The following is a 12,097-nucleotide window of genomic DNA, read 5'->3' as shown; positions in this document are numbered from 1 at the left end:
TTTGCTTTTAATAAAATTTATTGGGGTGATATTGGTTAAAAGGATCATATAGGTTTCAAGTGCACATTTCTATGATACTTGATCTGTATATTTCATTGTGCAGCCACCATCCAAAGTCAAATCATCTTCTATAACCATATATTTGGCCCCCTTTACCCTTCACTATCTCCCCACCTCCTTCTTCTGGTAACCGCCACACTATTGTCTGTGTCTATGAGTTTCAGTTTTATGTTCCACATATGAGTTAAATTATATGGTTCTTGGCTTTTTCTGACTGACTTATTTCACTTAGCATGATATTCTCAAATGGCAGTATTTCATCTTTTCTTATGGCTGAGTAGTATTCTATAATACATACATACCACATCTTCTTTTCCCAATCCTTTATCAAAGGACACTTTGGTTTTATCCATTTATTGGCCACTATGAATAATGCTGCAGTGAACATAAGGGTGCATATTATCTTTGAGAATAAATGTTTTCTAGGTTTTCAGGTAGATGCCCAGAAGAAGGATAAGCTGGGTTATATGGTAACTCTATTCTTAATTTTTGGAGGAACCAAAGCTACATAATTTAAATAAATATTTTATTTACTTTTAAAGTCAGTTTAATATTTGTCTGTCAGTGTGTTCTTTATGCACATTAATCCATACACATTTCTGAATCATATTATGCTCTCAGACTATAAAATTATGCTCTGTGCACCATATAGACCCCCAGAGAATGACCGAGTACTATATCCATTCCCTGGAAGGCATTTTAGAGCCCTAAAGCCATATTTTTCTAATAAAACATCATTGCTTGGTTATTTCTCAGGATAAATTTCTAAAGTTTAATTATCATCCCAGAGGGGATATACATTTTTAAGGCCTTTGATACATACTCCTAAACTGACTTCTTGAAAGGTGATCAGTTTACCTCCATGAGCCATTCCCCCACACCCTGCTCAATGTTGTATAGCATCATTCTATATATCTTGACAAAGTTGATGGGTTAAAAAATGGCATCTCAACTTAATTTGAAGTTCTTTAATTACTTATAAGGGTGAAAATCTTCTTATAGCTATTTGCCTGTCTTTTTTTTTTTGCTTTTGCTTTTTAGTCTTTATTTCTCTTTTCCTTCCTTCCTTCCTTCCTTCCTTCCTTCCTTCCTTCCTTCCTTCCTTCCTTCCTTCCTTTCCACCCTCCTTTCTTTTTCTTCTTTCTTCCCTTCTTCCGCCCCTCCTTTCTTTCTAAAAAAACTCTTAGTGTATGTTTTTTTCTGTGAAATTAATGGGGGAATATTACGCTATGTGGTACAAACAATAGGAGAATCAACTGAGAGTTTATTTATATGAGTATATTAAGTTTCTTAGAGGCCAAGGTCTTGTTAGTAGAGTCAGCCTCCTGGATTCACAACTGACTTGGGTAAAGGATTGAGCTGTAACTTGTAGAGAAAGACTTGCTTGACATCTTATACATGATCAGAAAAGAAAGGGTTCTATAGACTTAAAGTGATAAGCTGTTGGAACTTAGATACAGAAATTACGTTTCAAGGCTGCATGATGAGATAGAAAAGTGGCAGCTAACTGTCAATGTTCATTTGTAAAGTATTATAGTGGTGGCTGGGAAATGTTTATTAATCAGACTTTCAAAAACTTTTCACTTCTCAAAAATTTTTTTAAAGATTTTATTTATTTTTGAAGAGAGGGGAAGGGAGAGAGACAGAGAAGGAGAGAAACATCATGCGTGTTTGCCTCTTGTGTGCCTCCTAGCAGGGACCTGGCCCACAACCAAGGCATATGCCTTGACTGGGAAGTGAACCAGTGACCCTTTGGTTCACAGGCTGACACTCAGTCCACTGAGCCACACCAGCCAGCGTCTACTCAAAATTTTTTTAAAAAGCTAACTATTCAATGTTGTTTGAATCAGTTTTTTTAAAATCTTCACCCAAGGATATGTTTATTGATTTTAGAGTGAGAGGAAGGCAGGTAGAAAGGGAGAGAAACATCAATCAGTTGCATCCTGCATGTGTTCCAACCAGGGATCGAACCCACAACATTTTGGTGTATGGGACGATGCTCCAACCAACTGAGCCACCAGGCCAGGTCATCAATCAGGTTTTTTTTCTTTTTAAATTACTTGGTATCCAGTAAAATTGACTTTTGGGGGTATATAATTCTATGAATTTTAACACATGGACAGATTTACGTAACCATTAACATAATCAAGGTGTAGAATAGTTATCTCTCTTCCGAAAACTCCCTTATTACCCTTTTGTACTCATACCCCCTTCCCACCTCTATTCCCTGGCCACCACTGGCAGGTTTGGCAGGTTTTTTGTCACTTTAGTTTTATCTTTTTGAGAGTATCACATAAATGCAGTTATATATATGAAATTTTTGAAACTAGTTTCTTTCATTCAGCATAGTGCCTTTGAGACTCACCCACGATATGTTTATCAATAATTTGCTTCTTTTAATTTCCAAGTACTATTCCTTCATATGGATGTGCTACAGTTTGTTTATCTACTCACCTATTGAAAGATATTTGGTTGTTTCTATTCTTTGGTGATTATGAGTAGAATGGCTATAAATACTCCTGTACATTATGTGAATAAAAGTTTTTATTTCTCCAGGGTAAATATGTCGAAGTGAGATTGCTATGTCAAATGGTAAATTTATGTTTAACTTCATGAGAAACTGCCAAAAACTGTTTTTGCAGAGTGGCTGTATCATTTTTACATTTCTACCAACAATGTTTGATAATCCAGTTTTTCACATCCTTGTCAGCACTTGGTATTGTCAATATTTTTTATTTTAGCCATACATATGTGGTGGTATCTCATCATGGGTTTACTCTGCATTTCTCTAGCAGCTAAACATTTTTGTTGAACATCTTCTCATTTGCTTATTTGCCATCCACACCTCCTCTGTAGTTAAGTATCTGTTCAGGCTTTGGCCTATATTTAAATTGGATTTTTTTCTTACTGCTAAGTTTTAGAATTTTTTATTCTGAATACAAGTCCTTCATAAGATTTGTGAGTATTTTTCCCCAGTTTTTAGCTTGTCTTTTCATTCATTTCATGGTGTCATTCCTAGAACAAAAGTTTTTAATTTTCATGAAGTCTCAGGATCAGTCTTGATCACTCTGTGTGGATGTTGGTTGATTAGTCAGTCTCTCCATCTCGCTCTCATCTGATTTCTATATACATGGTCTCCACATCTAATTCCCAGGACTCCCTCCTCACTCACTTGCTCACAAAATCAATTCAAGCTATTTATTATATAAGGTAAATAAATACTTGATTTATTTTTTAAGTCAATTAAATATTTGGAATGTTTGCTTATGCATTTTTAAAATTTATTTTATTTATATTTTTATCCTCACCTGAGGACATGGTTATTGATTTTAGAGAGAGGGGAAGAGAGGGAGGGAAACATCAATTTGTTGCCTCTCATATGTGCCCCAACTGGGGATAGAATTTGAAACTTTGGTGTGTGCCCTAACCGGGAATTGAACCTGCAACCTTACAGTTTACAGAATGACACCCCAACCAACTGAGACACACTGGCCAGGGTACACTTATGCATTTTTATCCATATACAACTTCCAAGTCATATGCCTTAAAAGACAAACATTTTGTCTTTTTTTTTTTTTTTTTTTTTTTGCGTGGCTCTGAGACGTACCTAGTGTATGAGACGATGGTAGTGTATCATTGCTGGGAGGGATTTTATAGCCCTAGTAGTAAATATGTGGGCTATATAGATCAGCAACATTACCATTATCTGTGAGCCTGGGAAAATTCAGACACTCAAACCCTACTCCAGGCCTTTGAGTGAGAATTTGCATTTTAATGAGATTTCTAGGTGTGCATTAAAATTTTTGAAACACAGCTGTACAACTCATCTGGTACTCACTCTTATTTTCCAAAGAAAGAAACTAAAGTTCAGAGAGAGCAAGGGTGGTCTCAAGGCCAGTGGCAGCTGGTGCTAGAGCTGAGATGAGAACCTGGCCCTCTTATTCCATGGCCAGTGCCTTCAGCACTGCACCATCCTACCTCCAGCATTTTGGATGACAAGGACAGCCTAAACCTCTCCCGTCTCATCCTGGGCCATGATGCATCATCAGCATTTGTCTTAATGTGGTCTTTCTCCCAAAAGACTTCCCTCACTCCATATTCTCAATTCCCCCAGGGATATCTAACTTTCAAAATGCAGACTTTCTAATTTTCATAATGAAATAAGCTAAACGCTCTTTGGGGGAATAAAGTGATTTTTTCCCCTTGCATTTGTTTACTTCTCTGTAAGCTCCTGAGATGGCTAACATGCTAGTTGCTAATCACACCATCTGTTCAAACAGCACTTCTACATCATTTGATTCATACTTTTCTTTTTAAGGAATTTTTTTTTTCAGAACAATATGTTTGTGTCTGTTATTCCCATCATTTGGCAATGCAGTAGGAGCTATTTAAACTTTCCTATTTATTGTAAATGGCTTTTCAATCAGCAAATATTTTTTTAAATGTGCATACGCCACAAAAAAATCTGTGTCTACTGACTTTTCAAACATTGGAAACAGTAGAAAAATCTGTTCCAGTCGGCCTGCTGTCAAATTTTAACCATCTGATTATAGTTAAATGAAGTGTTTAGGAAGATGATTTATCTGATTGACCCCAAGACGTTTCCTGACTGGCCCTGAAGATGGCAGTGCTGTGCAATTTAGCACAACCCTTCATTCCCCGCCACCCCCTACGCCCCCCAGAAGGAATTTCTGGAATGGCAGAAACTGGGGGAGGATTCGCTGTGTCTGAACCTTCTAACACTTAGCATAAACCTCTTCTGAACCCTGGGACAATTTGGTTTATCTTTTGGTCCTTTTGTTTTTGTTTAAAGCTGTACCCCACGCGTTTCCTGTTTCTAGCTGGGTTCAGAAATGGAAATAGTTTAAAGGTTATCCTCATATCATGGGTAACCAGGAAGTGCCTATATAGTTTACTGAGAAGCTGGTTTTCACAAGACGACTTGGCTTCTTCTTCTTCTTTTTTTTATTTTAAGTCCTAACAAAGGCTCAGCCGAAGATAAGCTGGAGTTAAGAATGCTGAAGGTTTTGAATGCCTGCTGGAACCACATCTCTAGGAGCTTGCCTCTCCTTGTTTCCTCTCCTTAATAACAGAGGCCTGTCGCCTGACATTCTTTGAATTTCATAGGCAGGATCTGGAACGTTGGTTTAGACACATGCTTAAGCCCTAGGCAATATAAACCAGAGGGTGATTTCTTGGTCCTGTCATTGTTCAGGTGTGGGGCTGGAAACAGAGTGGGGAGGGGACTGTACAGTTGCACCCAACTTACTTTTGAGACAGTCAAAATGTGGTGACAATTCAACCGGTCAGAAAACATTTATTGAGGATTTACTTACATGAAAGGCGTATGTTAAGCACTGTTACAGGGAAAACCCAGCAATATTTACATGCCATGAGCCAGCCCCTTGCCAAATACTTTAGCAACATTTCATTTAATCTTCATAAAAACTGCATGGGATAAGGACTCTACCCTGTTTTTTTTGTTTTTTTCAACATAAAGAAACTGAGGGACAGAGAGAGGTTAGGAAATGTGCCTAAGGTCATGCAACTCATAAATAGAATTGCTGAGATTCAAAGTTAAGGCTTCTAATCCCAGAGCCTGCTCAATCAATTGTTGGCTTGTATTTTGAGTCATAGATAAAATGTCGTAAACATCAAGCTCTCAAGTTAGAATTAGATATATTGTATTTGGTACCCATGTAAGAACGCCAGAGAAAGAGAGACATATATCTAGTACTTTTCTGATGCTAAGTGCCCCATGGTTGTAAAGAAGCCAGGCCCTCCATGAACATGTGTGTCATTTGACTGGGGAAGCTACATGTGGAACATCCTGTCTAAGTGAACTAAGATGTCTTTCACCAATGTGACCTATTCAGAGAATTATTGGGCAAAGACTTGCTAATAAAGTAAGGAGACCAGAGATACCCAGTGTAGTTTAGATACCCAGGAATAAAATACACGAGAGTTTTCACACCATTTTTTCCAATGTGTTGTACCACTGCCCAGACTCAGAAGATATCCCAAGCTAGTTCTATTTAAACCCCCCCCCAATTCAAATGTGGGCAGCTTCTCTTTCATCTTTGTCATTAAAACATAAGTGTATAGATTCCCATTTCTCTTCGTGCTTATAAATGTCTGACAACATTGGCTCAAGCAACGAAACTCAAAGTGTAGTCCCTAGACCTGCAGCATCAGCAACCTTTGAGAACATGCTAGAAATGCATTTATCAAGCCCTGCCCCAGACCTACTGAATTAAAAACTCTGGGGTTGAGGCCCGACGATGTGCATTTTAACAGACTTCCAGGTGATTGGACTATGTAGTTGTCTACAGGTAATTAGAAGAAAAGAGATAGTGCTCAAGTGAGTCAAAGTGTTGAATGCTGTGAAAGAGAAGTTCTTAATAGCTGCCAGTGTGGCCAGTGTGAAGGACAAGTAGCACCGTCCCTGTCTTGGGCTGGCAGTTGACCTAGACTCTACTCTTGTCCTTGAGACTTTATTGGATCCAACGCCCTCTTTCAGAACCTTTTTCTGGCATTACTTTTATTTTATTTAATTTCTCACCCCTTCCCCAAGTCTGGGGGATTCTTGTCTAGATTTGAGAGGATGGAGGGATTGAAGATGGAGGTATGGATGTGGACAGCTTCTTAGGAGTTACCATGTTTTCTTATACACTTTTCATTTAGGCCTTGGTAAGTCAAAAGCGAGGAAATCACTCCTTTATTTTCTGCTTTGTGGGATTATATTCTCTTTCTCAGGCAATGGGTTTAGAACAGCTGGGATGGGAGGCAAAGAGAGGTAAGAATAGGAAAGGAGATGTATTACTTAGTGTTTCAAAGTTATGATGGCAATACATTAAAATGTAAACTACTAGGTTTTCCATATGCTTTGGGCAAAATGCTTTGGGCAGAAACTTATCACACATTGATTAGAGGTACCTCTGGGTTACTGAAAGTAATTTGAGAAGCTTCATCTATATCCCCTGAGTGGGAAAATGTCTCTTCAATCAAGACTCTTGTGCAACTTAAATTTTTTCTTAGAAGTTTATTTTTATGAGTAAAGCTTAGATCTATTTGAGCATTGATTCCTTAGGATGCAAACACTTCCTGGAGAATATGCCTTAGTTTGCCAGATATTTGCCAGGAAAACCTTTCCCTTTCCTTTCATCTATCTCTTCTTTAGGGTCTTAAGTCTAAACTACTCCTTCAAATATTTACTGATCTCTCCAGCCAATCATTGACCTTCCTTACCTCCCCAACAATTACACATTAATAATGTGCCTTTAGAAAACTCTTTTTAGAAAACTCTTTTCAGTTTAGAAAACTCTTTTACAGTGCCTTGTTTTATTTTCTGTTTCAAGTCAGATTTCTTCATGGGTAGACATTTTTTTGTCTCCTCTAAAACATGATCTTATGGGAGATGGGAACCACTTCAGTTTTTGAGGAAACTACTTCCTATCACTTCACTAGTATTTGAATGCTGAGGTTATTATTCCGTATCTAGATGGTGTTATACCATGGATCTATAGTTAGGACAAATCACACCCACAACAAGGACCCAGCTTCAGTGGCAAGGTGAGGTTAAGTCCAGTGTCTGTCACTTGGGGAAGGAACATATGTATTAGATCAGCACTGATGGTGCAGGAGAGAGGAATGGCCTATTGTTTTAGTCTTGACTTTGAAGGAAGGTTGGAATGTCAGAGGCGTCTGTGAGTGTGTGAGTGTGTGTGTTGGAGGGGTTATGGGTTATGGTCATGAGGTGTGTTAAAGATAATATTTGCCACATGGAAGTCTCAAGATTGTTATGAATGTTGCTCAGAGACTCATTAGGGTTCCATGGAGGAGACTCCTGGGTCTCCTCAGGTTGCAGGTCAGTAGTAAGTAAAAGCAGGGCGGAGTGTCTCTCCTTTTCACTTACTAAAGCAGCTTCAGCGTTTTCTGTTTACCTATGAGGTCTTTGTGCAAGAGCCTGTTTGAAATAGAGGTTTTCCTGCTGAAAAAAATATTAGGGGAGAAAAGGTCTTCTTTGTAGTCTGGATTGTTTTAATTACTGTACTATCAATGTTTCTTTCTTTTTATTAATTCCTGAGATTTTGAAAACATTGGCTGAAAGCAGCTCAGCTGGGCTATTAGAAAAGTTTTTGCTTACATGAGATCACTTCCAGAGATAACCATGGGGGTGATGAGAAAGCCAGAGGGGACAGACCTCCAAGGTGAAGGTAAAATCTGGTGAGAAGGGGAAGAAATCAGATCAGGAAGTGCCTTCTCCCTACCGTTCTCCCTGCCCCAATTTCTTATTCTAGAGCTCGCCATGGTTTAGTATGAAGAATTTATTATTTAAAGTGCATTCTTTTCCTCAAATGTGTAGTATAGTACTGGATGCTCAGTAAGCACTTCTTAAAAATTTATATATTTATTTACTTTTAGAGCAAGGGGAAGGAAGGAGGAAGAGAGGGAGAGGAACATCGATGTGAGTGAGAAACATGGATCAGTTGCCTCTTGTCTGTGCTGAGACCGGGCACTGAACCTGCAACCCAGGCATGTGCCCTGACTGGGAATCAAACCAACAACCCTTTGCTTTGCAAAACAATGCCCAACCCACTGAGCCACACCAGTCAGGTCAGGGCTCAATAACCACCTCTTGAATTGAATTAAATGAAGAACCCTGGTGGTGTTCAAGAAAAGAGATGCTGAAAGTCAAGGGGAAAATGCAAAGAAGGAAATATTGAAGATGAACTTCTTCCTTTATGTATGGTTACAAGGAAATACCAAGGTCAGAAATGAAACTTACCTCCCCCATGCCCTGCTAGATATGGTATGTGGATTATCTTATTAAGGGTGATATTTTCAAGAACACAGGTTGCCAAACCACGTTCCAGAATTCCGATTTTTGGCTTACTTGTAGGGAGTCCACGGATGTACGTGATTTATTTGAGCCTCATTGTCTCTCACATTACTCCTGAAAAGACCCTTTGGGCTGTAATTTTATTTTGTTTTCTTTCTGCTTTAGGAAAATCTCTCCCGGCTTTTCTCAGTAAAGAAATAAAAAATGTAAAGGCATTTTGTGACAGTCGTAGCAGCGGCAGCGGCAGCGGCAGCGGCAGCCGCCACGGGCCCAGCTGCCGCCATGCTTTGTACAACTACCCCAAATGGGATGAGCAGAATGATCAATCCACTGCTGCCATATCACTTCTATTTATAATCTTGGCAGAGCTACAAATTTCAAGGGTTTTTTGGAGACAGAGGAACTCTGCCACATGAAGCGATCATAGCTTTCATCTTTTCGGAGTCTGATTTTGCAGGAGTGGGATCCTGCAGCCTCTGAAGGAATTGATGTCCCTGCGGAACCCCACGAGCCTCCTGCTCACAAGCAATGACTTTTACTACATGCATGGAATAGGCTCAGAAGGGTCTTTGTGCTAAGAGAGCTTTTTATTTTTTTAAGGCGTTTATAAGACAGAGATCCAGTTTACGTATTTCTGTATGTTTATCCACAGACAATAGCCTTAAATCAGCTCAGGGTTAATTTCACACATCTCTCTCTGCCTCCCCCCAAATTGCTCATTTCCAATACTGGCCTCTACCTTAATTAAATGGTATGTCTATGGGGGCATTTCCACTTGAATGATAATTAATGGGTTTTCCCCCATCCAGCTGCCCATGAACTCTTGGTATATAAATTGTTGTGTAGCACATATTTGTGACTGGGCTTGGATAATGATTTTCTGCTCAACTAAAAAAAGAAATTTTTTTTTAAAAAGGAAATATCATCCTATGCACAGGATCTTTTCCTTTTACAACGTGGAAATGTGGAATGAGGAAGAAGGATACTTTCTAATTCATAAATGAGAGCACCAAAGTACCACAGTAACCATGTTGGAAGCTACATTGACCTTTTGGTTAATTTTTATAATTATTTGAAATCCTCACCTGTGTCCCTGGTGACATAGAAGGCATATGGTGTGAGACATGTATAAATTAAGAGCAGGTTTTTTATTTTTGGTTCTAGAAACATGTTAAAATGCAACAAATTTGCTTTTTAATGCACAAAATCTCCTTTTTCATTTTAGTATGCTGCTAATAATTGTTTTAGTGAGAGGCAGAGTATGTCCTAGTGGCTCAAGGTTTAGGTTCTGGAATGACCACTGTGTTTGAACCTTAATTTCAGCTCTTAGGCAAGTTTTTAAACTCTTTATATCATATTTTCTCATCTATGAAGTAAGAATAATAATAATTAATGTCTCCTTCATGAGGCTATTTCGAGGACTAACAGCATTGTTTATGTAAAACAAAATAGAATGCTGCCCGGAACTTACTAATCTCTATAATTATCAATCAGTAATTATCAATCAGTAGTTTCAAAAGAACATTTAACATTAAAGCAGAATAATTGGCAAAATTTAAAAATCTCATTTAGTCCTATACTGTTCTCTCAATAAAGTGACAAAAGTCTCTGAAAGTTCAATTTTTTTTCTAGAATACTAAAACCTCAGCAGATAGTGGGGGCATAAAATTTATAATGTTAATGAATGTAAACCTGAAAGAAAGGAGTTCTAATGGAAATAACAAGATGTGAGAATCTGTCCCCCAGACAGATGAGTATCTGAAGATGAACAACATCTTCACAGTAAAGGGAGAAAGAAATTTCTTGGGACAAAATTCCCATTTTTGTACCTCGCTGACATAAACCCTATTGTTCCATTTACTTAATTCAGACTTGGCATCCTCTTAACATGAGCAAGTGTTACAAAAATCATATAGTTAAGAAAAAGAAAATTAAAAAAAAATCTTTGGCCTTGTAATACCTCCTTCTCATTCAGAATGACAACATTAAAGAAAATGACATATCAAAACTGGGTTACTCTGTGGGCTGATCCCATACATTTAGACAGCTATAAGCTAGCTTGATTTGTTTTATGTTATTTTATTTTTAGAGTATATTTTATTGATTATGTTACTACAGTGTCTCAATTTTTCCCTCTTTGCCCCCCTCCACTTGGTACCCCACTTTCTTCCAGCAATGCCACCCCTTAGTTTATTTCCATGGGTCATGCATATAATAAGTTCTTTGGCTTCTCCATTTCCTATACTATTCTTAACATCCCCCTGTCTATTTTTTTCCTGTCAAGTATGCTTTTTAATCACTGCACATTTTCCCCCATTCTCCCCATTCCTTTTCCCAGCAGATGCCCTCCATACCTATGATTCTGTTCCTGTTCTGGTTATTTGCTTAGTTTGGTTTTTTTGTTTGTTTTTTAGATTCAGTTGTTGATAGTTGTGAATTTGTTGTCTTTTTAATGTTCATAGTTTTGATGTTCTTTTTCTCAAATAAGTCCCTTTAACATTTCATGTAATAATGGTTTGGGGATGATGAACTCCTTTAGCTTTACCTTCCCTGGGAAGCACTTTATCTGCCCTTCCATTCTAAACGATAGCTTTGCTGGATAGAGTAACCTTAGATGTAGGTCTTTGCTTTTCATCACTTTGAATACTTCTTGCCTGCAAAGTTTTGTTTTTTTTTTTTTTTTTTTTTTTAGAAATCAGCTGACAGTCTTACGGGAACGCCTTTGTAGGTGACTCTCTCCTTTTCCCTGGATGCTTTTAAGATTCTCTGTTTATCTTTAACTTTTGGCATTTTAACTGCAATATATCTTGGTGTGGTCCTCTTTGGGTCCAACTTGTTTAGGACTCTCTGTGCTTCCTGGACTTGTATGTCTATTTCCTTCACCAAATTAGGGAAATTTTCTTTCATTATTTTTTCAAATAAGTTTTCAATTTCTTGCTCTTCCTCTTCTCTTTCTGGCATCCCTATAATTTGGATGTTAATATGTTTGGAGATGTCCCAGAGTCTTATACTATCCTCAGTTTTTTGAATTCTTGTTTCTTCTTTCTGTTCTGGTGGAATGTTTATTTCCTCCTAATGTTCCAAATCATTGATTTGAATCCCAGCTTCCTTCCCCTCACTGTTGGTGCCCTGTAGATTTTTTCTTTAAATTTCACTTAGTGTAACCTTCATTTCTTTCTTTATGTTGTTGTACTC

The sequence above is a fragment of the Pteronotus mesoamericanus genome, unplaced genomic scaffold, assembly GCF_021234165.1.
Source record: "Pteronotus mesoamericanus isolate MK-2021 breed Mesoamerican mustached bat unplaced genomic scaffold, CSHL_Meso_final scaffold_651, whole genome shotgun sequence".
Lineage (NCBI taxonomy): Eukaryota > Metazoa > Chordata > Mammalia > Chiroptera > Mormoopidae > Pteronotus > Pteronotus mesoamericanus.
Note: the sequence above shows the minus strand (reverse complement) of the source record.